Genomic DNA, 27,053 nt, shown 5'->3' with positions numbered 1-27,053 from the left:
TAAAATAATGCATTTAAATCAAATATGGTTTGTCCAATTCCTAAAATCTCATCAAAACACCAAAGAAATGGCCATGAGATTTATCATAGGTCAAACAAGGTCAAAGGACCTTGGAGAAAAAATTCATAATTTTTGGACATTTAAAAATATTTTTAAACAATTAAAAATAAATGAAAAATCAATTAATTCATAAAAAATATTAATAATAATCCAAAAAATAATTTTAATTCAGAATATGAAAGAGAAAAATATTTGAAATTTTTTGGTGAAAGTCCCATATTTTTTGGATCAATATTGAATTTAATATGAATTATTGAAAATAATGCAATTAAAATAAAAATTCAGAAAATCAAAAATACGTGGACCACTTGATCTCCCTCATTAATTGAGGTGGAAGATCAAATGGTCAGGAGCGCGTTATCCACCATAGACCTTAGTCAGCACGTGACAACTTTGGTAATCAAAACCAACGCTCGGGATTAGAACAAAAAGAATGAATCATGTGGTTCAGAGCCTTGTCAACTCATCGCCGGAGCCAGGGCTCCGGTCATCTTCTCCGATGGACCTCACCGGACTGGTCCACCACCAACCATCACCAAAATGAAAAACAAGGACATGATCTTAAAGAAAAAATGGCGCTGAGCTCGAATCTGACCTAAATTCACTCTAACTCTAAGTATATTGAGAGATACATGGAGTTAAAATTTGAGGTACATGAACTGAGTTGCTTCGATTTGGCCTCAAATCAAATCAATCTTCTTACCTACATTGGTAGGACTTTAGACAATCAAAGAATCAATAGAATTGAGCAAGAATTTGAGAGAATCGAAGAGTTCAAAATTTCTGAAAAATACCTTCAATGTAGGTCAGGATTCAATGGATCTTGATCTTGATGTGCTTGATCTCACTCCACTTGCTTGCAAGAGAAGGATTGAATGGTTAAGAAGCTGTGGATTCCTGGAGAATTGAATTTCAAAACATTGGAATTTCAATCTCAAATTCAACAAAAAATTTCAGGCTTATCCTTTGCAAAGTGAGGGTTTGAAATGGGGGATCAAAGTTGGCGCCCATGTGTGTTTATTTTTGAGCAATTGAAGCTCTATTTATATCTGAAGCAAATGATAATTGCACCTTCAAATTCACTTTCCAATTTTGGCAAATGGTGATGCAAGTGTGCATGGGCGCGCACAGGCCTATGAAATAATTGTTTGAGGTCCACAAATGAATACCAGATGGTCTGAATTGAGCTTGGATTGCAAGGCAAGTGTGCGTTGATGCTTGAAGTTTGATCCTTGCCAAGTGAGATCACCCTGTTTATGCCATGTGCAGCCTATGCATTTCTTGTCCAAAATGAATGAATTTGAGCTCTTTGGAAAGGTGAGATTAAGAGGAACAACTTTTATGTTCAACACTTTTTCATTTGGAGCTTGGGACTTGGAGAAATTTGAGGTGGAAGTTTGGAAATATTTGACATATCAAAATTTTTCTAAGTGTCAAGCCATATGTTTCAATATTCCACCTTGCTTAACTTTTTATATGAGCTTCAAATGAGAAACGTGTCTTCATCAAAGTTGTAGATATCTCAAAGACCTTCAAAATGGTCACCAATTTCATGTCATTTAGATTTGAAATGATAGATTTATGCATTTTTGAAGTTTGGAAAAATCACTTAATCAATGGTATAGGTCAAAAGTGACCTATAATGTAACCTCATATCACATGCTCAAAAAATTTGAATTAGCTCCCACTCCAAACATCAAAGTTTAAGTAGACACATTGAATTTGATTGTTCAACTTGGAAAACTTTCATCTCATAAAAATTGAGCAAGTTATGGCCTTGGGAAATTGACTTTCAAATTAGGGTTTAGACATAATGACCTATAATGTTTCAACATAAAACTAGATCTAGGTATCAACATAAAAGTTGTTTATAGTGTCATTTAGAGTAATATTTCTCTTAGAATAATTTTCATATGGTGAAAATTGTAGGAGATAGGGTCTAGGGAGACCCAGTTTTGATGAGATGAATCCATCTGGTCAACCACCATCAACCAACTTGCTAATTTCCAATTTTCTTGACTTTATTGGCTCATGGTAGATCATATATGCATAAGATGATGAATTTTTATTTGTCCCTTGAGAAATTTGATCGCTTGGTGAGATAGCTTATTGGAGAAGTTACTCAAGATACCTAGTCAAACTAGGGTTTCCAAGGCAAATCACCCTCAAACTCTTGAAGAAAACTTGATCAATATAATATGTAAAGAACATTGGGACTCATATATGATGTTCATAACCATTATTGAATCAATTATTTGTTGTGCTCTTTGTTCATGAGGGTCTCAAACCCTAGATGTGATCTTGATGAATCAATGAGATCATGTCTTACCTACAAAAGAGTTAGACAAATACAAAGACATATTTTTGGTATTTTGGTTAGTGAAATGATAAAATATAAGTATGATATAGTCACAAAGTGCTTGGTGATCTCTCCCAAAACAAACCCAATGAAAAGGGGTAAGGAGGATGCTAAGGTATGATCCCAATGCTAATGCTTATGATGGAATTACATGAGGGATCTTAGGGTCAAAATTGGGGTCTTACAGACACACATGTGGTAACCAAAAGCAAGGGTCCATATTAAAACGTGGATGTGAGATCCAAGGGTGAGGGCCTTGCCACAACACCACCGGAGCCCTGGCTCCGATCATCTTCTTAGATGAGGGTCACCAGACTGTCAACCATGAACTTATCCAGAAATTGATGGATCATACATCATTTTAAAGGAAAAATTCAAGGGATCACGAATATCACCTCCATTTGTTTCATCTCCCACTCTATAATTAGAAAAGTGAAGATGAAAATCGAGGTGTTCAACCTGAGTTGCTTCGGATCGAGCTCAAAACAACTCAGTCATATTGCCTATATTAGTAGGACTTTAGCCATCACAAAATTGAGTTTAGATATAGAGTATTGAGGGAGAATCGAAGAGATGAAATTCTGAGAAAATCACCTTCTTAGCAGCTTCTGAGCCTTGATCTTGATGCAATTCTTAGTGATTTCTCTTCCTCTTGCTTGCAAAAGTTCATTGGAATAGAAAAGGGGATGAACCTTTGGAGTTTTTGTTCACAAACTTGAGTTGAACAAAAACACGATTTTAAATAAATCTTCAAAGAATATTCTGATATGAGGTTATGGCAATGGCTAGCAAAGCTTGGGCATGGTTCTTCCCAATTCTGAGCAAATGACATTTGATTTATAGGCCAAGGAAATGATAAATGCACCTTTCCAAATTTGAATGAAATTGAGTAATCCTTGGTGAATGTGTGCATAGGCAGGCCCAATTCATGATGGGAGTCCACTCTAATTCTTGCAAGGAAGTTGTTGAAGTCATCACACAAGGCCATGCAAAGTTGTGCAATGTTTTGAGTTCAAATCTTGCTAAAATAAGCCATAGAAAGACCCCATTGCGCAAGTCCCTAATTTCTCAGCCAAATGTTGTGATATTGGATTATTTGGAAAGCTATCATCATGAGGAACAACTTTTATGTTGTTACTTTTTCAATTTGAATCTTGGAAAATAGAGAAAGTTGTCCTTGAAGATGGAGGTATCAAACATACTTAGAAATTTTTCTAAGTTATAAGTCAAATGTACTTTCTTTCCACCTTGAATAACTTTTGATGTGAGTTTCAAATGAACTTGTACCCTTCTACAAAGTTGTATCCCTTTCAATTATATTCAATTTTAACATATATTTGGAACCATTTGGAGTTTGTACGATGGAGTTATGGATTCTAGAAGTTGAGGAAATTTGCTTGTTCAATGATGAGGACCAAAATTGACCTATAATCTTTCCCCATGGTACATGACCTTGAAAGTAGAATTATATATTTCTCAAAGAATAAAAGTTGAATAATAATCTTAAAATTAATCATGAAACTTGGATCATCTTCATATCATAAAAAATGAGGAAGTTGTGGTTCTTTGAAGTTGATCTTCTATCTATGGCGCAAACAAAATGACCTATAATATTTCACCATAAAAAATGAATTCCCAAGCCAAATTATCTCTTGAGGAAAACATGAAAGATGTTTGTAATTTCACAAGTAGTAACGTTTCGCTTGGAATCATTTTCATATGATAAATATTGTAGGAGATAAGGTCTAGGAAACCATAGATTTGACCGGTTGACTTTTTTGGTCAACTTCCTTGAATCAACTTGCACACTTGAAGTTCCTTTCCTCTTAGGGGCTCATGGAGGATCATATATGACTATGATTATGTAAAATTAAGTATCACTTGATATCTTTGACCAATTGTTGAAGAAACTTGTTGAGGAAGGCACACAAGACACCTAGATGAATTGGGGATTCCTTGACAAACAAGCTTCAAACTCTTGATGAACACTTGATCAAAATGAAAAATAAAGAACATGGGGATCCATATATGATGTTTAGAATCAATGTGTACCTTTTCTTGCTTTATCTCTTGCATTGAGGGTCTCAAACCCTAGTTGTGAGCTTAGTGGGGGCACAGATGGACACACACACTACCTACAAAAGAAACAAAGCTACACTAGACATGTTTTTGTATTTTGGTTAGTAAACAAAGAAAATAAAGTATGATACAATCAAATATGCTTGGTGATCTCTCCCAATGCAAACCCAGTGAATGATAGGTGAGGAGAATACCAAGGTGTGATCCCAATGCCAATGCAAAGCTATGAGATGGCATGAGGGATCTTAGGGGTCAAAATTGGGGTCTTACAGTTGGAAATAAGAATGTTTGGACATCGACTCTGAAGTCAGGAATTGAAATGATGTGCACCAACTCTGAGGATGGGGACACAAATGATTGGCGTCAACTCTGCGGTTGGGTACAAGAAATATTGGCATCAACTATGAGGTTAGGAACACAAATTATTGGCATCAACTATGCGGTTGGGAGTAAGACAAATATACATCAACTCTGAGGTTGGATATAGCATTATAGACGTCAACTTTGAGGTTATGAATAAAGTCGTAGGCGTCAACTCTGAGGTTGAGAATAATGATTGACATCAACTTTGAGGTTGGGAATGAGAAATAATTGACATCAACTCTAAGGCTAGGGGTAGACGGGACATCTACTCTGAGGTTGGAGATAAAATGATAGTGTCAACTCTGAGGTTGGGGGATACAAAAATAGCCATCAACTCTAGGGTTGGAGCTAAGAAAGTTTGACATTAACTCTAAGGCTAGGAATCAGAATAATAGACATCAACTCTTAGGTTGGGAAAAAATGATAGACATCAACTCTGAGGCTGGAGGTAAGAAATGATAAACATCAACTCTGAGACTGAGGATTGATTGAATGATTGGACAAACGGGAACTGGGCTTTACAGGGAGTGGCTAAACAAAGTTTAGGCTTTATGGAAATGGAGACCAACCAATGTTTTGGCTTCAAGGGAGATGGCTAAACAAAGTTTAGGCTTAAAGAGTGAAATTGTGGCAAGCAGATCCCTAATGTCGAACACGATGTCATGACCTCAGGGTCTGCATATTATCACACGATAAAAAATATCAGGATAAATAAAACAACAAATAACACAAATAATTATTAACCAGTTCAGTGCAACGTCACCTACATCTGGGGGCTACCAAGCTAGGAAGAAAATCCATTATCGTATAATTAGTTTGAAGTCCTGAACAACCTCAGTGTTTACAGACTTCTCTCCTAATCTCTACTTGTGGGTGTTTCTATCTAGGGAAACCCTAGATATGAGAACCCTCTCACTTACCTCAATCACACGATGATACATAACAGAAAAGCACAATCCACTTTTTCTTAAAAGCTTCTGATGAGGCTGTCTAAACTGCCTCATATATTCCTCATTCCTGTGTGAGCCACCTCTGTTGTTTGAGGCAAACCTTGCAGCTTGGCTTCCTCCCCTGCCTCCTATGGGATTGTACCTCATGGTATTATCAAGTTTTTTTCCGCTTCTTCATCGAAAACATAATGACACCTTGGGTACAACATTGTCTTGGATTCATTGAGCTTGCAGTGCTCCAGAAAATCGATCAACCCCTCGTCAGCCTGGGGGTACACCGTCTGCATGTTATAATCATCAATAGCAGATATTTGGTCACCCTTGTCATCCTCCATGTTGAATCCCTCAATGGATTTGACCATCAATATCTCCATACACTCAACGTAGTAAACGTCATCGGCCCGCATTGGGTCAGAGTCCACCTTCATCGTTGTCTTTGGCTTCTCGCCAAATTGGAGCCTGCCTTCTTTCAAATATTTATGCACCAAATCCCTCAAAAAAAACATTGAGTAGTCTTATAACCAACAAATTATGGTACTTACAAAAACCTCTCCTTTTCCTTTGTTCTAATGGAGGAGTTTTTAGGCCTTTAGGCACTATGATCTGTCCATCTGTAACTAGCAAATAAAATATTTTGTCGCATTTTGTTATGTCAAAAGTGTAAGTTTTAGCGAAAAAATTTTCATTCTTATTGAGCTCGACATAATTTTTCCCGTCCGACGGCTTCAACAACTTGCATACATAAGGAGGTCCTGACTTAAGTTCAACCACTTTTACCTCGCTTTCTTTGACACATTTATCACCTATGTCTGACAAGTAATTGTCTTTCTCATGATATTTATTCGTCCTGGCTTTTTCAGCTTTTAAGCGTTCAACCTGGAAAACCCTATCTGCCAATTATGCCATGTCCCTAAGATATTAAGTATCTTACTTCTTTCTAATGGAATAATCCAGGCCACCCATAACCATTTCAACTAGTTCGTGTTCAGGAACTTGTGTAAAGCATCTTGCTCTAAGAATTCTAAACTTGTTCATATAATCATCAATCGATTTAGGGACCTTTCGCCTAACACTAACCAACTCCTTCAGTCTTATTTTCGACTGACCCATGTAAAAATGTTCATGGAACAACATCTCCAACTGACTCCATGTTTGGACAGAGTGTGGAGGAAGTATGGTGAACCAGGTGAATGTGTTCTTTGTAAGAAAATATTGAAAATGCTTCATTTTTAAATTCTCGTTGTTCACAATGTCACCAGCCTCGGTTCAAATCTGGCAACATGTTCAGTCACCGACTCACTAGTGTCACCAACGAACTTGGTGAATTTGGGGACTTTCCAACCCCTGGGCAACTCTGTTTGTCGAACATATTCTAACAAAGGGGAAATGGAGTTAGGCATGTGGAATTCCATATTAAGGTTGTTTTGGCCCAAGATCTGTTCGACCATATTGGCTATATTGTTATGCCCAACAAAATTATTTTGCTGAACATTTCGAAGAACACGCTCAACGTCTTGGTTCCTCTGAACCATCAGGGGTATGGGATTGGCATGACCCAAGTATCCTACTTCTTCCCTATTTAGGATTGGTTCAGGTCAAAACCCTTGATTTTGGCCTACATTTTCCTGAACCATCCCATTTTCAGGCGTTCCTACTTGCCTCGCATTTTACATATGGGGAGTTGGTCGAGGTGGAATCTGGGGTGTGCCAAAGAAACCATTTATTTTCCCTATTTGGTTTTACAATAGTTCATAGGTTTGGTTTGTGTTTGTAATCAACGGGTTGAAAATAGTTCTCATCTGTTGGGTGAAAGTGTTAACTAACTCCAAGTTAATCTCGTCCACTTGTTGCCTCATAGCCATCATGGAAGTGGCATTCAACAATGGCGTTTTTTGGGGTATATAGTCTATCCCTCCCGGTCGAACCATATTATTGATGGCTGATGCCGAGGCAATTTATGGGTTATACGACAACACAATTGCCATTGAATTATCACTAAAATTAGACATGTTAGTATTTAGGTCAGCCATCATCGACGTTGGCATGCCATAAGGGTAATCCTTATTATTATTTTGGAATAGAGAAACCTAACAAGGGTATTGCGACCTTAGGGTTGAACAAGGTATTTCCTGACAGTGATGGGGAAGTACCCCTTGTGATGGTACTGGTGCAACTTGCGTTGATGACACCACCTGAGCGGTTGTCCTAACAGGCGTTGATACACCTACGTCTTCAACCGTTGATCTGAATGGTTGTTCTACTACAATATGGGGATTGTTTTGTGTCCTAGTTTTATCTGCAGAGGGGCACATCATTTTTGGTGAAGACTTTCCACTTCTTAAACACATGCAAACAACCTAGAAACATTCATGAATTCAAAATAAATTTTTAAGAGAAAACTATGAATATCTATACAAGATGAAAATTTTAGCACAGGTCCCACTGGGCGTGCGAATTTGTTTACACTAAATATTGTTAAACAACTGCTAGTCTCTTATTAAGGGTTACTTGCAGGATCAACTAGGGAATCCTAGGACGCAATGCTAAAGATTTTGGTTTATAGTTTTTCATTGAAAAAGAATGGTTTCGGCTGGGTCAAAACAATTATGAAGAAGGTTGTAGAGATGTAATTTTGACAATGGTAAAACTGGAAAGTTGTAATAAAATAAGATTAAAAAGACAATGATATTAACATAAGGATGAAAGTAACTGGGTAAGAATCATAAATTGAATTGAAAGACTTTGCACTAAAGTAAAAGTGGTGTTTCAAGGTTCATATATTATCTCAATGAAAAACTCTTTTCTCTAGCGATGGTACTTCGAGTGTAAGTGAGATTTTGTAATGAAATAAACACCCCAAATTTTACAAATGAAATCTCTATTTATATTAGTGTGGAATAACTGTTTCATAACGTCCACTTCTTCAACTTTTTCCACGTAAGAACTATGCATGCATTTGGTCCATGCATTCCCTCCGCGTTTCTTTAGGATAAAACTAAGAAGTGGTTACTTGTATTTGAACAAAACATATGCACACCCAAATAATCGCCTTTTCGACGCACTCGATGCTGCTGAAAACAATGTTATCGAAATGTCTCCAAAAACATTTCTAAAAAATACTAAGTCTCATTTTCCTTTACTTGAGATTCCAATTTGTGTACACGTCATCAAAAGTCCATATGTATCTAACTTTGACTTGTGTTGAGGTTTTTGCCCTTGTCGAAAATCTCAGCTAATAGTGTCAAAACGGTAATATGCTTGCCACGTGATTTTCATGTCACTACATAAAAGCGTCTCAGGGTGTCTGAACCACAACCAATTCCTTCGATAACATTTCCTAATCAAATTTTTAAAATTTTAAAATTTATTAGTGACGTGAAATACACATCACAAGAAATTTTGGAACTTTTAAAATCCCCCAACGTGAAAAGTTGCATTTCATTTTTTATTTATTTTAAATTTTGAGGAGCGGCGTATTTTTCACATCACTAAAAAGTTTTCACACATTTTAAACTCCACCAGCTGAAGTTCAATTTTTTAAATATTATTTTTAAATATTGTGACATGTTTTTAATGTGGCAACGTCCTTTTTTAGTGATGTGAATTTCACGTGGCTATACCACGTGGCTAAAGCATAGCTTTTGTAGTGATTACAAGTGATCGTAACATTGTTAAAGAAGAAGGAGAAAGGAAGGGTGTTAGTGATCGAGTAAAGAAAATATAATTTAGTGACTAAATTAGCTTCTGTGATTTTCTCGATGTACCAGTTCTTAGGAACAAGTTCACATGGTTCAACATGGAGGGAAGTGCTATGAGTAGACTCGTTCGTTTCCTGCTTTCGTAAAACTTGATTGAGAGATGGGGCATTGAAGTTAAATCCATTGGCAGTAAAAGCATATCCAATCATTGTCCTATTTGGATAAAATCAAATAAAGGGAATTGGGGTCCGAAATCGTTTAAGATTTTCAGTTTCTGGTATGAGCATCCTGACTTTGTCTCCTTTCCGTCGAACGTGTGGAATGCTAGCAATGTCCAAGGCAAGCAGGTTTTGAGATTCAAAGAAAAGCTTAGAGGTTGAAAGATAATTTGAAAAGATGGAATCGTGAAGTCTTTGGGATTCTTGATCTGAATGTTGAAGAGGCGATTAAAGAGTTGAACTCCATATATGTTCAAGTGGTTTTTGGAGGGGATTGTGTTTTCAAGGTTGCTTCAGACATGCGGGGAAAGGCTACTTGCAGGGTGTAAAAAAACTTACATTTCAAGGAGTCAATGTTAAGAGAGAAATATAGACCAAGGTGGATTCGTGAGGGTGACTCCAACTGAAATTATTTTCATTATGTGATGAAAAGGAATTTTTGCCAAAAGGGTATTGTTGCACTTAACTCCATTCGGAGTTTTCTAAATCAAGTTGATGATATCAAGCTTGAAGTTTTTAGTCACTTTCACCATAGATGTCTCGAACCTGAGGTGCGTAGGCCAACACTTCATGGGGTGAACTTTAAGCGCTTATCTGAGTCAGACATCTCTATGCTGGAGGAACCTTTATCTATGAAAAAGTGAAGGATGACATTAGGATTTATGATAGCAAGAAGATTCTAGGGCCTGACGGATTCAACATGGGATTTTTTAAAAAGTGTTGGGAGGTTATCAAGGATGATTTACTCAACTGTGTTTCTTAATTCTATTCGAATTTATTTCTGCCTAAAGTTGTCACGGTTGCGTTTATTACTCTAATTCCAAAATCGAGTAACCCTCAAGGTTTAAAAGAGTTTCAACCTATTTTCCTCATTGGTAGTGTGTATCGCACTTTGGAGAAATTATTGGCAGATAGAATTAAAAAGGTGATTGGCAGCTTGGTTTCGTCGTCTCAATCTGCGTTTATTTAGGGTAGGAAAATGTTATATGGGGTACTCGTGATAAATGAAGTTATGGATTTTTCCAAAAGGAAGGATAATGATTGTTTGTTGTTTAAAGTCGATTTTGAAAAGGTATACGATTGAGTGGCATGGGATTATTTAAGAGATATAACGGGTAGAGTGGGGTGTGGTCATAGGTGGATGAGTTGGATGGAAGCGTGCGTTTTCTCTAGTTCGATGTCGATTTTGGTTAACTGCAGCCCAACAAAAGACTTTCAGGTGGAGAGGCGATTGTGCTAAGGTGATCCTTTGTCGCATTTCTTATTTCTTCTCGTGAATGAAGGTTTAAATGGGTTAATGCAGAATGCATTGCAGTTGGATATGTTTCAACCATTCAAGGTCTCAAATGACGTTAGGTTTAACTTGTTGCAATTTACGCATGATACGATAATTGTTGGGGAAGGTACGTGGAATAACCTTAGGACTATTAAAGCAACTTTGAGGGGTTTCGAGTTGGCGTCGAGACTGTGTGTTAACTTCAATAAACGCGTTATTGGTCTCAATCTCAAGCATGGTTTTGGAGGCTACCTCAACTTTTTTGGCTTGTGGTGTTAGTAATATTCCATTTCTATTTCTAGGCATATCAATAGGTTATAAGCTAAGGAGGCTAACTACCTGGAGACGTTTGTTGGACAAGGTTAGGAGTCAACTATCAAAGTGGAAAGAAAAATTTCTATCTTTAGGAGGCCGTGTGACACTTTTGAATTATCTTCTTAGCTCTATCCTAATTTAGATATTTTCCTTTTTAAGGCTCCCAAGTGTGTTATCCAAGAGATTATTCAAATTCCAAGGGATTTCTTATATGGTGGTGTTTTGGAGAAAATGAAAATGGCATGATTAGTTGGCAGATTATGTGTAAGCCAAAGACTCAAGGCGGGTTAGGTGTTAAAAATTGTGAGAAGTTCAATATTTCTCTCTCTCTCTCTCTCTCTCTCTCTCTCTATATATATATATATATATATATATATATATATATATATATATATATATATATATATATATATATATATATATATATATATATATATATATATATATATATATATATATATATATATATATATATCTTTCTCTTGAGTAAGTGGAAGTGGTGAATTCTTAATGAGTCCAACGCTATTTGGTCGGGCTTGTTGTCTATGAGATATGTGGATATTAAGGCGAAAGTGCTTGATGAAGATAGGCCGACTGTCAACAGATTCCACTCTTTGTGGTGGTTAGATTTGGCTCTAGTAGGTGTAATGGAGGAGGAAGAATCTAACTAGTTCACTATTAACATTTCTTGTAAAGTTTGCAATGGGCTTTCTATTTATTTTTGGAGAAATAAATGGCTTAAGCCTTTTGTTGTTAGCACTTTGTTCCCTCTCCTTTTTGCTCGAGCAGCGCATTCAAAGCACAAAGTAGCAGATATGGGGGTGTGGTTAGAGAATAGGTGGGTGTGAGATGTGAAGTTAGAGGAGAATACTATGTTGTAGGAGGAAGAAGAAGCAAAATTGGAATCTCTGATGTCTATTTTGCAGAATCTGCAGGTGAAGCCGTAAGAGGATGATTCTTTCGTGTGGTGGAAGAACAAGTTTAGTTTCTTGGTAAAAAGTAGCTACCATTTTATAGGAGAAGTGTTTGATTTTGATGTGCAAGTGGAAGAAAGCATCATTCAACTTTTGGATAAGCTTTAGATCACGAACGCTCAAAGAAAAATCCCCATTTTTGGTTGGAGGTTGCTACTGATTTGGTTGCCACAATTTGGTATGTCATTTTTGTTTGGTTGACGGGGAATTTTTTTCTCATCTTTTTTCCGATTGTATGATGGTGTCTAAAGTATGGGAAAAGATATATAAATGGATGGACATTTCTTTTCAACCTGAGTTGGAAGTATCGAGTACAAACTTTAGCAACTTTATTTCTTCTCTTAAAGGTAGATCAAATAAGAATCTTCGTCTATTGGTTTGGATAGCGGTTTGTTGGTCGATTTGGACAAGCATGAACGAAATGTTGTTTCAAAGGGATTTTATTCTGGTGGATGGTATGGTTGACAGGGCCAAAGCCTTTGCTCGGGATTGGTTCATTGCTAGAATCAAAGGTGCAGAAGTTTATTATTGGGCTGATTGGTGTGCCAATCCCTTGGCTTGTCTTGTAAATTATTGACTCCCTCTTGGGTTTCTTGTTTAGTTTTTAATTATGTTTCCACTCTTATAACTTCATTCACTTGTAGGTTTGAGTACCCCTAGTACTAATTCTATTAATACAAGTTTTCTTATAAAAAAAATCTCCATTTTTATATGTAATTTTTCTGTAAAATATTTTACGAACTTTCACGTGCATCTTTTCCAAACTTAAATGTATTTTCTCTATTTTCTTTTTTTAGTTTAAAAAAATATTTTTTATTTTACCCATTATATCCGAAAAATTATTTAGCATGACTCATTAAATTGTTTGGCATAACAGTTCAAATTGCCTTTCAATAGTAAGCTAATCACAAGCTAGACAAATACCAACGTCGTTGATATAAGGACAGAGAGTAACATTGTCTTGCCCATGAAAAAGGGAAACTAGTTGGACAAACATGTCACAGTCTGAATGGTATATATTTTAGAGCAACATAGATCGAGCAATTCATCCAAAAAAATAGAGAAGAAGCATGATAGTCTAGCACATTTGGGCTTCATCGTCGATATGAAGCAATATAACACATCTCAACTCGCTTTCAATGATAATATTTAAAATAAACTAAGATAAACTAAACTATTTACATATTCCCTCCATCCTCTTTTATAAAATTTTTTTAACTTTTATGTTCATTGAGTAATTGATGTATCTGGTCAATATATAGTCTAAATACATCATTTATTGAGTGAATGGAAGGAGTAATTGATATTTCAAATGACTGTCTTGGATTCTTAATTATAAATTTCAAACCAGTCCTCTTTTGCTAGACGAAGTGTGGCTCATCTAACAAATTAGATTTTTTTTTTAACTTTCATTTCTGCCAACATAACCTTGGCCTCCTTCTAAGCCACCCTAAATTTGTTGGGTGAATATAGGCTTGCCCATCGAATCTGCCATGTTTAAGACCTCAAACTCTTTGTTCTTGTTTGACTACCATAGAAAATTTGCCAACAAATTATGCAAATATGAGATCTTCGAGAATTGAATTCTTTGCTCCACTATGGCTCGAATTTCAATCCATCTTCTGTTCTATGCATTCTTTAACCTAAACATTCAAAAAGTAATTAATATTTATGTGAATTGCATGGTGAAAAAATAGGAAATTTAAAATATATCAATTTTGTCCAACTTATCATTTTGTTTGTCGTCAAACAAAAGTAAGAGACAAACAACTGCATGATTTTCAACAACACAAAATCATAGTAACTCGTGGTTTTGATCAAACATGTTTTTCAATAACTAGCATGGATTTTTCAGGAATCAATTCAAGATAACAAAAATGATATCATAAAAAACAAAACATTTATATGAATAAGTTGTTATATATCAACGAATACAATCAAATATTTCAATCTACAATCAACCATTCCTCATCATTACCTCACAAGTGTATAGCTCAGGGGTGAGTTATTGGGAAATAAAGGGTGAGTTATGTTGAAAAACAAGTGTGAGTTATAAATCCTACATTGCTTAGAAAAGTGGAGGTTGAACACTTTATAAGTAAGATGGCTCATACACCTATCACCTTAAGGTTTTGGGTGAATATGTGGTGTCTCTCTCTCACTTGTTTGGGTAAGTCTTTGATATTTAGGTGAGTGTTTGACCCAATGTATATGCTTCCCCCTCATGATGATACATCAATAGTATCAGATCCCGGTTCGAGTAAGGGACCAGCTCCTTGTGTATAAAGTTTTTCTGACATGGTGGTAAGGCGACGTGTTCCGTTGAAGTGCCCATGACGAGTAAGGGTGTCTGTCAACGACGATACAAGCATGTGAATGAAGGAGCTTATGCTTGAGGGGGAGCATAGTGGATAGACTCACACTTTGTGGGAAGATTGTTGGGAAACAAAATGTAAGTTGTGTTGAAAAACAAGTATGCGTTCTAAGTCCCACATTGCTTAGAAAAGTGGAGATTGAGCACTTTATAAGTAAGATGACTCATACACATATCGCCTTAAGGTTTTGGGTGAATATGTTGTGTCTCTTTCACTTGTTTGGGTGAGTATTTGATCTTTAGGTGAGTGTTTGACCCAATATGTATGTTTCCCCCTGTCCCATCAGTGGTATCAAAGTTCGGTTCGAGTAAGGGACTAACTCCTTGTGTCGAAAGTCTTCCTGACATGGTGTAAGGTGGCGTGTTCCATTGAAGTGTCCATGACGAGTAATGGTGTCTGCCAACGGCGGTACAAACATGTGGGCGGTACAAACATGTGGATGAAGAGCTTTTGCTTGAGGGGGAGCATAGTGGATGGACTCACATTTGATGAGGAGATTGTTGGGAAACAAAGTGTAAATTGTGTTGAAAAACAAGTGTGAGTTCTCAGTCCCACATTGCTTAGAAATGTGGAGGTTGAACACTTTATACGTAAAATGACTCATACACTTACCGCCTTAAGATTTTGGATGAATATGTGGTGTCTCTCTCACTTATTTGAATGAGTCTTTGATCTTTAGATGAGTATTTGACGAAATGTGTATGTTTCCTCCTCATGATGACCCATCATGAGTGTCTCTCTATCATGCAAAAAAAAGTTCCTTCAATCAATTTAATTTTCATCTATGCCAATGCAAACAAATTCAAAACCGTGGATCACTAACATTCTTTTTAAGGTTGTAATATGAATGAGTTTAGAAAAAAAATATTGTTTTTTCTCTGTGATTCAAAATAGTCGTTAAGGTTGAGAGAGTAATTTATTCTAAATTTACTTTTTCCCACAACTCTCTAATCTTTTTAATTGATTTCCTCTCATTGTCACATTCTTTGCTTCTTCATTAGCTAATAACTAAGGCCCGTCATTGGCTTTTATTTTCAGGTTCAAAGTTGTAATTGTTTTAAAACAATAAATTTTCATATTTAGCTCAAAGGGGTACGATGGATCGTTAGCTCACATGTTAACTTTATAGGTCGAGTGGTTTTCTCTTAAAATTCAAGCAATGCATTGATCCTTTATATGTTTCTTAAATAAGTCAAACAAATCAAACAAATCAATCAAGATAACATCATATCACACAATTTTACAAGTAAACAGCAAAAAGTCTCACAATTGTTACCGACTTTGTTTACACACTTAAATGAATGGTCAACCATATAATGAAGTCAATGGAAGTGTATTTTGAAAAATAAACAAATTCATAGTCATGCATATATCGAAGAATAACCACATTATACAACAATAGCAGTCTTTATCCAAGCTTGTTTATGTTGGAATAAATTTAAATGTGTATGGGGGAGTTCAAAGGTTTATTCTCTTGGGTAATCAAACTATCCTAGGGACCTGATAGTATTCATTACTGCATTTAATTACTTGTCTTTTCTTGTCTGGCCTTATCTCTATATAAGGACCAGACCTCTTTGTAAAACATTAAGACATTTTGAATATAAGTGAAGATTGTAGAGAAAAGTCTGTTCCTCCTCCCTCCGTCTAAAACCTTATATTTTCTGTCTTCAAATTGGTATCAGAGCTCATGGCGAGCCTGACCAGTCAAATGCCGTTGCCACGGCTGACGAAGTCCAATTATGAGAATTGGAGCATCCAGATGAAAGCGTTGCTGGGCTCATTAGATGCGTGGGAAGTCACCAATGATGGCTTTGAAGATCCAGGTAACACAACAGGTCTCAATGCCGCCCAGACGAAGGCGTTGAAAGAGACGCGGTCGAAAGACAAAACAGCATTATACATGCTGTTCAGAGCAGTGGACGAATCAGCATTCGAAAAGATTGCTGGTTCAACCACGTCGAAGGGGGCCTGGGACACTTTAGAGAAAGCGTACAGAGGAGCAGACAGAGTGAAGCAAGTTAGATTGCAAACTCTTCGAGGGGAGATGGAGAGGATGAAGATGAAGAAGACAGAGTCCGTAGCGGACTATATTACGCGCGTGCAGACAGTGGCGAATCAGATGAGTCGAAATGGAGAGGCAATGACAGAGGGCCGAATTGTCGAAAAGATTCTAAGATCTTTAACGGACAAGTTCGAAAACATTGTGTGCGCTATAGAGGAAGCAAAGGACCTTTCGACAATCACTGTCGAAGAGGTTGCTGGGTCGCTCGAAGCACATGAGCAGCGAAAAATGAAAAAGAAAGAAGAGGCAATCGAAGAGGCAGATTCGAGCAGAGATGAAAAGGCACTCTTCTCTCAAAACTGGAGAGGGAGAGGACGTGGTCATGGAGGACGTGATGGCGGTCGAAGCTACCAAAACTATAGTTTCGACAGAGGACAATCTAGCCAACAAAACTGGCATGGTAGAGGTCGAAATCAAAGAGGTGGAAGAACAAATTACAACAGTATCGAATGCTATAAGTGCAACAAACAGGGGCATTACGCGAAGGATTGCAATTCCTACAGTTGCCACAACTGTGGAAAGATGGGACATCTTGCAAGAGACTGTCGATCGAGGAGGAGAGTTGAAGAAACGTCTAACTTTGCCCTAGAATCAGAATCGAACTCGGGACCTCCTGCACCCAAATCGAATGAAGGATTCTTGTTAATGGCGCAGAAGGAAGAAGATGCAGAGAGTGACACAATGTGGTACCTCGACTCAGGTGCAAGCAATCACATGTGTGGTCACAAACACCTGTTCAAAGAATTAAAGACTGTCGAAGATGGACACGTCTCATTTGGAGATGCTTCGAAGGTGAAGGTCGAAGGAAAAGGAACTATATGTTTCTTACAGAAAAAAGGTGTAGTAGGATCAATCGAAGGAGTCTACTATGTACCAAATCTCAAAGCAAATATCTTGAGTTTGGGACAACTAACAGAGAAGGGGTATTCGATACTCATGGAGGATCGAAACCTGCAGCTGAAGGACAAGACAGGACGTCTAGTTGCCTTAGTCGAAATGGGGAAGAATCGAATGTATAAGCTGAACCTGAAGAGCATTCGAGAGAAATGCTTGCATGTTAATGTCGAAGACCAAGCATCCCTATGGCACTTGCGTTTTGGACACTTACATCAGGCTGGACTAAGAAGACTGTCGAAGAAGAATATGGTGCATGGACTACCAGACGTGGAGTTCGATGAAAAATTCTGTGAAGACTGTGTTTTTGGCAAGCAAACCAGAACATCCTTTCAAAAGAAGGCAGAATATCAGGCAAAGCAAATTCTGGAACTAATCCACACTGACATATGTGGACCAATCACTCCAGAATCATTCAGTGGCAAGAAATACTTCATTTCTTTCATCGATGACTATTCGAGAAAGACTTGGGTGTATTTTCTGAAGGAGAAGTCTGAAGCATTCGAGACATTTAGAAAGTTTAAAGTGATGGTTGAAAATACAACTGACAGACGCATCAAAGCGCTTCGATCAGACAGAGGAGGAGAATATACTTCGACAGCATTCATGAAGTACTGTGAGGAACAAGGCATAAGAAGATTTCTGACCACAGCTTACTCACCTCAACAAAATGGAGTAGCTGAGAGGAAGAATCGAACAGTGCTTGATATGGTTCGATCAATGCTGAAGAGCAAGAACATGTCGAAGGAATTTTGGGCAGAAGCTGTACAATGTGCAGTTTATGTCCAGAATAGATGTCCTCACTCGAAGCTTGGAGACATAACACCTCAAGAAGCCTGGAGTGGACAGAAGCCAACTGTGTCTCACTTTAGAATTTTTGGAAGCGTGGCTTATGCACATGTGCCTGATCAAAGGAGAACGAAGCTGGAGGATAAGAGTCAGAAGTATATACTTATTGGGTATGATGAGAAATCGAAAGGCTATAGGCTTTTCGACCCAATAAACAAAAAGGTGATTGTAAGCAGGGACGTTCGAGTAAATGAAGCAAGCAGATGGGACTGGAGCAGTTCGATTGAAGCTCTCGTCGAAGAAGAAGAAGCAGCACCAGTTGTTGTGCCAACAGACACTTCGATAGAACCTGAAGACTCCGATGATGAAAATGAGCCTTCACAACCCAGATTAAGAAGTCTGCAAGATTTGTATGAAAACACAGAAGAGGTACACCTTGTATGCTTGCTGGCAGATACTGAAGATGTGAGTTTCGAAGAAGCTATGAGAAATCGAAACTGGAAGAATGCAATGGATGAAGAAATCAAAGCCATCGAAAAGAACAATACTTGGGAACTAGCAGAGTTACCAAAAGGAAGTCAGACTATTGGCGTGAAGTGGGTATTTAAGAAGAAGATGAATGCTGAAGGCGAGATCGAAAGATACAAAGCAAGGCTGGTAGCGAAAGGCTATAAGCAGAAAGCAGGAATTGATTATGATGAAGTGTTTGCGCCTGTTGCCAGAATGGAAACTATTCGATTACTCATTTCACATGCAGCTCAATACAAATGGCCAATACATCAGATGGATGTCAAGTCAGCGTTCCTGAATGGTGTGCTCGAAGAAGAAGTGTACGTCGAACAGCCACCAGGATATATGAAGATCGAAAGCGAAGGCAAAGTGCTGAGATTGAAGAAAGCACTCTATGGGCTGAAGCAAGCGCCAAGAGCGTGGAATACTCGAATAGACACGTACTTCAAAGAAAATGGCTTTCAGCAATGTCCTTATGAACATGCTGTATATGTGAAGAAGGCTGGAGAAAGATTGCTGCTTGTTGCCCTCTACGTCGATGACCTGATTTTTCTGGGCAACAACAAACAGTTAATTGAAGAATTCAAAAGAGAAATGACACAGGAATTCGAGATGACAGACTTAGGTCTGATGAAATATTTTCTTGGACTGGAGGTTCGACAAGAAGAAGATGGCATTTTTGTCTCTCAGGAAAAGTATGCCAAAGATATTCTGAAGAGGTTCAACATGGATAGCTGCAATCCAATCTCGACACCAATGGAACCTGGAGCAAAGCTTTCGAAATTTGATGGGGGAGAACGCGTCGAAGCGAACAAATTTCGAAGCTTGGTTGGAAGCCTCCGATACCTTACTTGCACAAGGCCTGACCTCTCACTAAGTGTGGGAATTGTGAGTCGATTCATGGAGGAACCAGTCTATGCTCACTGGAAAGCTTTAAAGAGAATTCTTCGATACGTCCAAGGAACTGTGTCACTTGGAATGTTTTATTCGAAGGCAGAAGAGTACAAGCTAACTGGATACTCAGATAGTGATTGGTGCGGAGATGTTGATGATCGAAAGAGCACCTCAGGCTATGTTTTCTTCATGGGAAAAACTGCTTTCACATGGCTTTCGAGGAAGCAGCCAATTGTGACTCTCTCGACGTGTGAAGCTGAATACGTTGCAGCATCTTGGTGCGTGTGTCATGCAATTTGGCTGAGGAGATTTCTAAACAAAATAGAATCGAAGCAGGAAGACGCAACATTGATAAGAGTTGATAACAAATCTGCGATCGAACTGGCGAAGAATCCAGTAAATCACGAAAGGAGCAAGCACATTGACGTCCGCTTCCACTTCATTCGAGAACACGTGAAGGAAGGAAGTGTCGAACTAAAACATGTTGCAAGCAAGGACCAAGCAGCAGACATTTTGACCAAACCACTGTCGAAGGAGCTGTTCGATAGAGGCAAGAAGATGTTGGGCATGATTGATCGGAAGAGCATTTAAATTTATGGGGGAGTTTTGTTGGAATAAATTTAAATGTGTATGGGGGAGTTCAAAGGTTTATTCTCTTGGGTAATCAAACTATCCTAGGGACCTGATAGTATTCATTACTGCATTTAATTACTTGTCTTTTCTTGTCTGGCCTTATCTCTATATAAGGACCAGACCTCTTTGTAAAACATTAAGACATTTTGAATATAAGTGAAGATTGTAGAGAAAAGTCTGTTCCTCCTCCCTCCGTCTAAAACCTTATATTTTCTGTCTTCAGTTTAATCAAAACCTAAGCTATGGATCATTTATCTAAATAGTGAAATCAAACCATGTTGGCACCAACAATAGCAGTTTATCATATAAAAAGTAACTAAGCTAATCCTAAAAATCATAAATAAAACATGGAAATCCTAAACTTAAAACAAGAAAAGATCTATAAGCATAAAATATTCATAATAATAAAATAAACAATACAACTTTTAGTTAAAAATATTACTTCATTAAGGTAAAAACCTTGTGAAACAACATATTCATTGTCTATAAATACATCACTCCAAATTCATAAAATCATCACAAAATTGAATATCCTTTCGAACAAATTTCAAATATTTTTTGTTATAAATAAAGTTTTTGTTGGTCTTGCACAAATTCGATATAAGACTGAATTATCCTAGATATTTCTGTGTTCCAACTTTAAGACAATAAAAAAAAGTATTTGAAATACTTTTAAGATTTCTTAGTTATTCATCATCTAGTTATTCATCATCTGGATTCTCAAAGGGCTTGCTCAGGTAGGCCTTGTCGTTTTCTTATTATACTTCGCTTTCATGCCTCTAACTCTATGTGGAATGACATTGACATGGAATTCTTTGACCAAGTAAATTTATGTTGGGCTCAAGTTATCCTAAGATTTCTTAGTTTCTGATATCTATTAGTGCACACATGGCCTCATACTTATCACGTGCATTCAATGCCAAACTCCTTTCTGCTAAGATCTCTCGGTACTTTATTGTAGGAAACTTTTATTTGTGAAAATCACTTATGGACCAATTAAATAAACTCGAAGAGCCAGATCTTATCTCAGTGTAGGATCTCTTTCCGTGGAGAACTTATTTTCTAAGCCTTTTATTTTGATGCCATATGAAATCACAAAATAGACAAAGTTGAGGCAAGTTTGGATACATGAGTTTTTTAATACATTTTTCCTTATGAATTCTATTTTCAAATTTCGGCTCACAAAACATTGATTGATGTCTCATACACACTATTTTATGAATTATTCATTTCAACAAGTTCATAATAAAGTAAAATAGACTTAAGTGATATCTGCATCAAAGTTGTGCTTTGTGACATAAAAAGTTCATTTTAAAATTGAGAACATTTGTCCAAATTTTCATGGTTAAATATCATATAATAATTTTCCTTACCATCATTATTCAATTTGATCACTAAATACACAAATATAAAAAATTAAACATGGTTGAAACATTGTGTCAAAACACTTGGCATCCAGGTTCTGAAACTGAATTCTAAACTGAGAAATTAAATTTAACATTCCCATATTTTTGTATTAAATAGTGGAAGGAGTAATTATTAAGATATTTTATAACTTAAATGTATTAAAACAAGTCACACATGTTAATTTTTTAATTTGATTAGAATGAGAGAAATAAATTTGTATTAGAATAAGATTTGGTTATGCATCTATACTTTGAGTTTTGATGATAACAATGTTGTATTTGTGTGAGAACAATTTTGATGTCCTAATGATTTGTTATTGTGTAGCTTTAACAGTCAGCTATGATTCTAAATATATGACGTGCAACGTCATCAGTTTCTAAACAATGTGTTCCAAATCCGCTTCTACACTAGCTATTAGAAGTTCTGAAAGATGTTCAATATTGTTGCGGCAATAATCTTTCTGCTTCTGTGCTGATTCACTCCTGAGAAGCTTCGGAGGAGACAATATGTTGTTGCTGCAATGTTCTCTCAGTTCATGCTTCTGAACGTGAGTCTGATCACCAAACTTTTGAAGAATGGAAAGCTTATGAAGTTGTCTTATGTAGCTGAAGATTCTGAAGATCTCAAGCCAGACGATTGAAGTTATCAAGATTCTGATTGAAGATTCTGAAGACTCTGATGATTCTGAAGATACTAAAGATATCAAGCCAAACTACTGACGATGTCAAGATTCTGACCAAAGATTCTAAAGTTTCAGAATTCAACTTTATGTTTCTTCATTTCATGCTTCATCAGCTTTAATCAAAATCCAATAAACTTGAAGATAAGATCAAATGGGAACGTGATAAAATAGTACATAGTACAAATCGAACATCCTTTCCACTACCTGATTTCGTGGGCAAGGACAATATTATACATCACACTTGTCACTAATTTTGTGGGCGAAGGATAATATGTAGTATCACTCCTCTCCCATCCAACAGTGGACAGCCACTCTATGAGCTTTTCCCTTTTTACCCTCCAACGGTCTTCTTCTTATGCTATATAAGTGAGACGTGAAGAAAACGTCGGTGACACAATATTTTGATAAGTCTATTTCTTTGTGAAAAACTATCATTAAACGTACACAATTTTTTTAAGTGTTTGTTTATCATTTATGTAAAATATGCTTGTATAGAAGCAACTTGTAACACACAAAATATTATTCAAACTGTTTGTTTGATTCTTTAAGGAGGTTATCCTTGAGAAGACAAAGAAGGTTGTTCTTTGTGAGTCCTTAAAAAGACTAGGGTATAGTTGGATCCTTGAGAAGATAAAGAAGGTTATTCTTTGTGATTATTGTAATTTGTTGATTATAGTGGATTAAGTCCTTGTATATAAGGAAAAATCACCTTGGCGGGCAGACTGGAGTAGCTTTGAGTTTTAAGTGAACCAGGATAAAAATACTTGTGTTTTTATCTCTTTGTTATTAACTTGTTTATGATATTCTTGTTTTAGAAAAAGTTTTTGCTTGTAAAACCCAATTCAAACCCCCATTTCTTGTGTTTTTCACACCTTCAATTGACATCAAAGCTCCGGCTCTGATTATGATAAAAGTTTTATCAACACCTTACTGTGTTCAGTACCGATCCGGTTTGTACGAGAAACAATTGTTGTTGCTAACATTGTTAACAATAATGAAAGAGATCACTACAGTGCAAAACCATCAATCTTTGATGGTGAGAAATTTGATTATTGGAAAGATAGAATAGAAAGCTTCTTTCTTAGTTACGATGTCGATTTCTGGGATCTTGTAGTCAATGGCTACGTTCACCCAGTTAATGTTAAAGGAAATATTATAGCAAGAAGTGTTATGACTGATCAACAGAAGAAAGATTTCAAAAAGTATCATAAGGCTAGAACTATATTGCTAAATGATATCTCTTATACTGAGTATGAGAAGATAACAAACAAATATTCTGCCAAATCCATTTTTGACTCTCTGAGGATGACTCATAAGGGGAATGCTCAAGTAAAGGAGATAAAAGCCTTGGCCTTAATCCAGAAGTACGAGGCATTCAAAATGGAAGATGATGAAACAGTTGAGACTATGTTCTCAAGGTTTCAGATGCTTGTTGCAGGACTGAATATTCTGGATAAAGGATACTCTACAACTGACCATGTCAATAAGATTATTAGAAGTCTTCCTAAAAAATGGAGACCTATGATAACTGCTTTGAAGCTGGCAAAGGATCTAAACAGTATCAGTCTTGAAGAACTTGTTAGTTCTTTAAAAAGCCGTGAGATTGAGCTCGAGGAAGATAAACCTCAAAAGCGGGGTAAATATGTTGCTATAAAGTCAAAGCCGTAGAAGACAAGAGCTTATCAAGCCGAGGAAGAATCAGAAGGATCTGATGAAGACTCAAAAGATGATGATGAGCTGTCTCTAATTTCAAAGAGAGTCAACAGACTTTGGAAACACATGCAAAATGGTCAAGAAAAGTTCAGAGGAGTCAGAAGGACTATTGGTCGCTTTGATTCTTCGTCTAGACAGAATAAGCAAGGTTTTGGAAAAGAAGTTATTTTCTTTGAATGCAAGGAGCCAGGTGAAGCTAGCAAAAATATACCTGAATGCATCGCACGCTCGAACATACAACAGAGTCGTCATCGAACGTTATTTATTCCTGAAGGAAAGGGAAACCATTGATAAAACCTAGGGGGAAAGAGATATGCTGGGTAAGGAAGTCGTTTATGCAAGGGGAAGGTATTAACACCCCTTGCATCCGTTATACTAAATGGGAACCGTTTTGATTGTTCTTACTCGAATGGATGTGATATATAAAGATCACTTGCGAAAGAATAAGGGAAAAAGAATGAAATAGATAAAATGCTCAATGAGGATGAGGGTCCTTATGCCTACGTATCCTTATAGTGCAATAAGGAATTCAGAGCTCTATAGTTCATAGAACTAGTGGTGGGAGGTGAAAAGAAGTTATGATAAAGGTATGGTATGAACCAAAGAATCATGTTGTTTAAACTCCAAAAGGGGATGAAAATATGAATCCAAGAGTAAAGGTGGCGTTGACCAATATGTGGACTAGCCGAAAGCGTCTGCCACTATATGGTATAGCCGAAAACAAGGAGAATTAAGTGTTTGGGTACAAGCCAAACAACTTTTGGTTCACATGGTGACACAAAATGGAGCACATATGGATAGTATATTTGGCTCAAAGATAATAGGTATATTACATGGAGTGAATGAAGGTAGAATATGAATGCATCATAGAGATGAATGGAGGAATGACCAAAGTCAAAGAATCAGAGACTTGGCAACAGGTGATTGAAGAGGTGTAATTTGTAACCAAAGATCAAGATATATTGGAATCCATAAGAGAAATGACATTTGCAACCACAAAGTAAAGGTGGCATGGACCACAAGTGAGGGGCCTAGGGCATGGTATCAATGTATGGTTGGGCCGAAAATGAAGAATTAAATGTTTGGCAATAAGTCAAACAACTCTTGGCACAAAGGTGGACAAATGTCCTAACAGGATATATATGGAATTCCAAAGAAAATTGGTATTTGGTTTCAAAGAAACGGTATGTCACTAGGGTGAACGACTTATGATCGAAGATAGATCATGGATCATGAAAGATATGAATGGTGCCCTAAGGCGAAAGGAGGAATAATTAGGATTATGCTCACCAAGGATCCACATCCTCGTGCCTACGTATTCTCATCATGCAATGAGAAAGTCAGAGCATTCGTAGTTCATGGAACCACGAAAACAAAGGAAAACAATCAAAGAAGTGTTTGTCTAAGCAACAAGGACTGACAAGACAAACACAACTGAAAAGGTATGATTGAAGTGATGAATAATGTAACTTGTACCAACAAAATGGTAGCATGGGAAATCCATAAAGGCAAACTGGCTTTGGATCAAAGAGTAAACAGACAAACCAATAAGTGAGGGTCCCGGGGCATGGTATCACTGTAGTGGAATGACTAAAAGCAAAGAGAATTAAATGTCTGGCAATAAGCCCCAAAAGCTCTTGATACAAAGGTGGACATTGATTAGGTCGTCCTAAAAGGGTGAATATGGAACCCAAGGTAAAATATTGATTGACACAAGGAAAAATATATCACTTGATGGGGAACAAACAATTTTAAATCAAAGGAGAACAATATCTTGGATTCATGAAGGAATAAGCTCTGAACCGAAGAGTAAAAACGGTATGAACCAACAAGTGAGGGCCCAAGGCATGGTATCACTATATTGGAATAACCAAAAGCAAAGGAATTAAATGCCTGACAATAATCCAAACAACTCTTGGTTCACAAGGCAGACATTGATTAGGTCGTCCTAAAAGGGTGTGCATGGAATCCAAGGAAAAGTGATGTTTGATCTAAAAAAGATGGTATTGATTGAATGAATGAAGAGTGAGTTAATAAATAGGGTAGCTCGCGAAGAATCTGAATTATCCTGCCTACATATTCTCACTGTATAATGAGAAAGTTAGAGCTTTCGTAGTTTAGCCCACTACGGCTGAAACAAAAGGGGATAGATTGATTTTCCATGGTTCACAACCCTTCAAGGCTGAAAAAGGAGTGTCAAGGTTTATCACCTTACAGGGTAAAGAGAAACAGATGTCATAGTCCATGACTCTCAGGGCAAAGAACTGAATTAGACTGCCAAGGTTTATCACCTTACAGGGCAAAGAGAAATAGATGCTGAAGTCCACGACTCTCAGGGCAAAGAAAAAGTGCCAAGGTTTACCACCTTACAAGGCAAGTGAACAAATTCCAAGGTTTACCACTTTACAAGGCAAAGTGCCAAGGTTTACCACCTCTCCATGCAAGAATTGTATTGAGAGAGGGTGTACAACCACAAATTGCTAATAGCAAAAGACTCTCCATTATTGAAGGGGTGCATTCTTGATATGCCTGCTTGAAGAAGACTTGTCCATTGTATGATTCAAATTGCACTAAAGTCTATGCACAAAGGCAAATACCTTGAGCAACTGGGTCAAGCATCCCATACCCAAAGATATCCAGAATAAGTTAATGGAATTCTCCACTCTCATCAATTCTTTGTTTCTTAAGGCTCATAGCGTGCAACTCGAATCAAAATTGACAAGTTGCTGATAAGAGATATTGTGTGTTGATATTATTGATGCAATGCTACTTGTTGTAGAAGAAGCTTTGACAATCACG

Source organism: Lathyrus oleraceus, chromosome 7 (assembly GCF_024323335.1).
Source record: "Lathyrus oleraceus cultivar Zhongwan6 chromosome 7, CAAS_Psat_ZW6_1.0, whole genome shotgun sequence".
NCBI lineage: Eukaryota > Viridiplantae > Streptophyta > Magnoliopsida > Fabales > Fabaceae > Lathyrus > Lathyrus oleraceus.
This window is presented reverse-complemented; position numbering follows the sequence as displayed.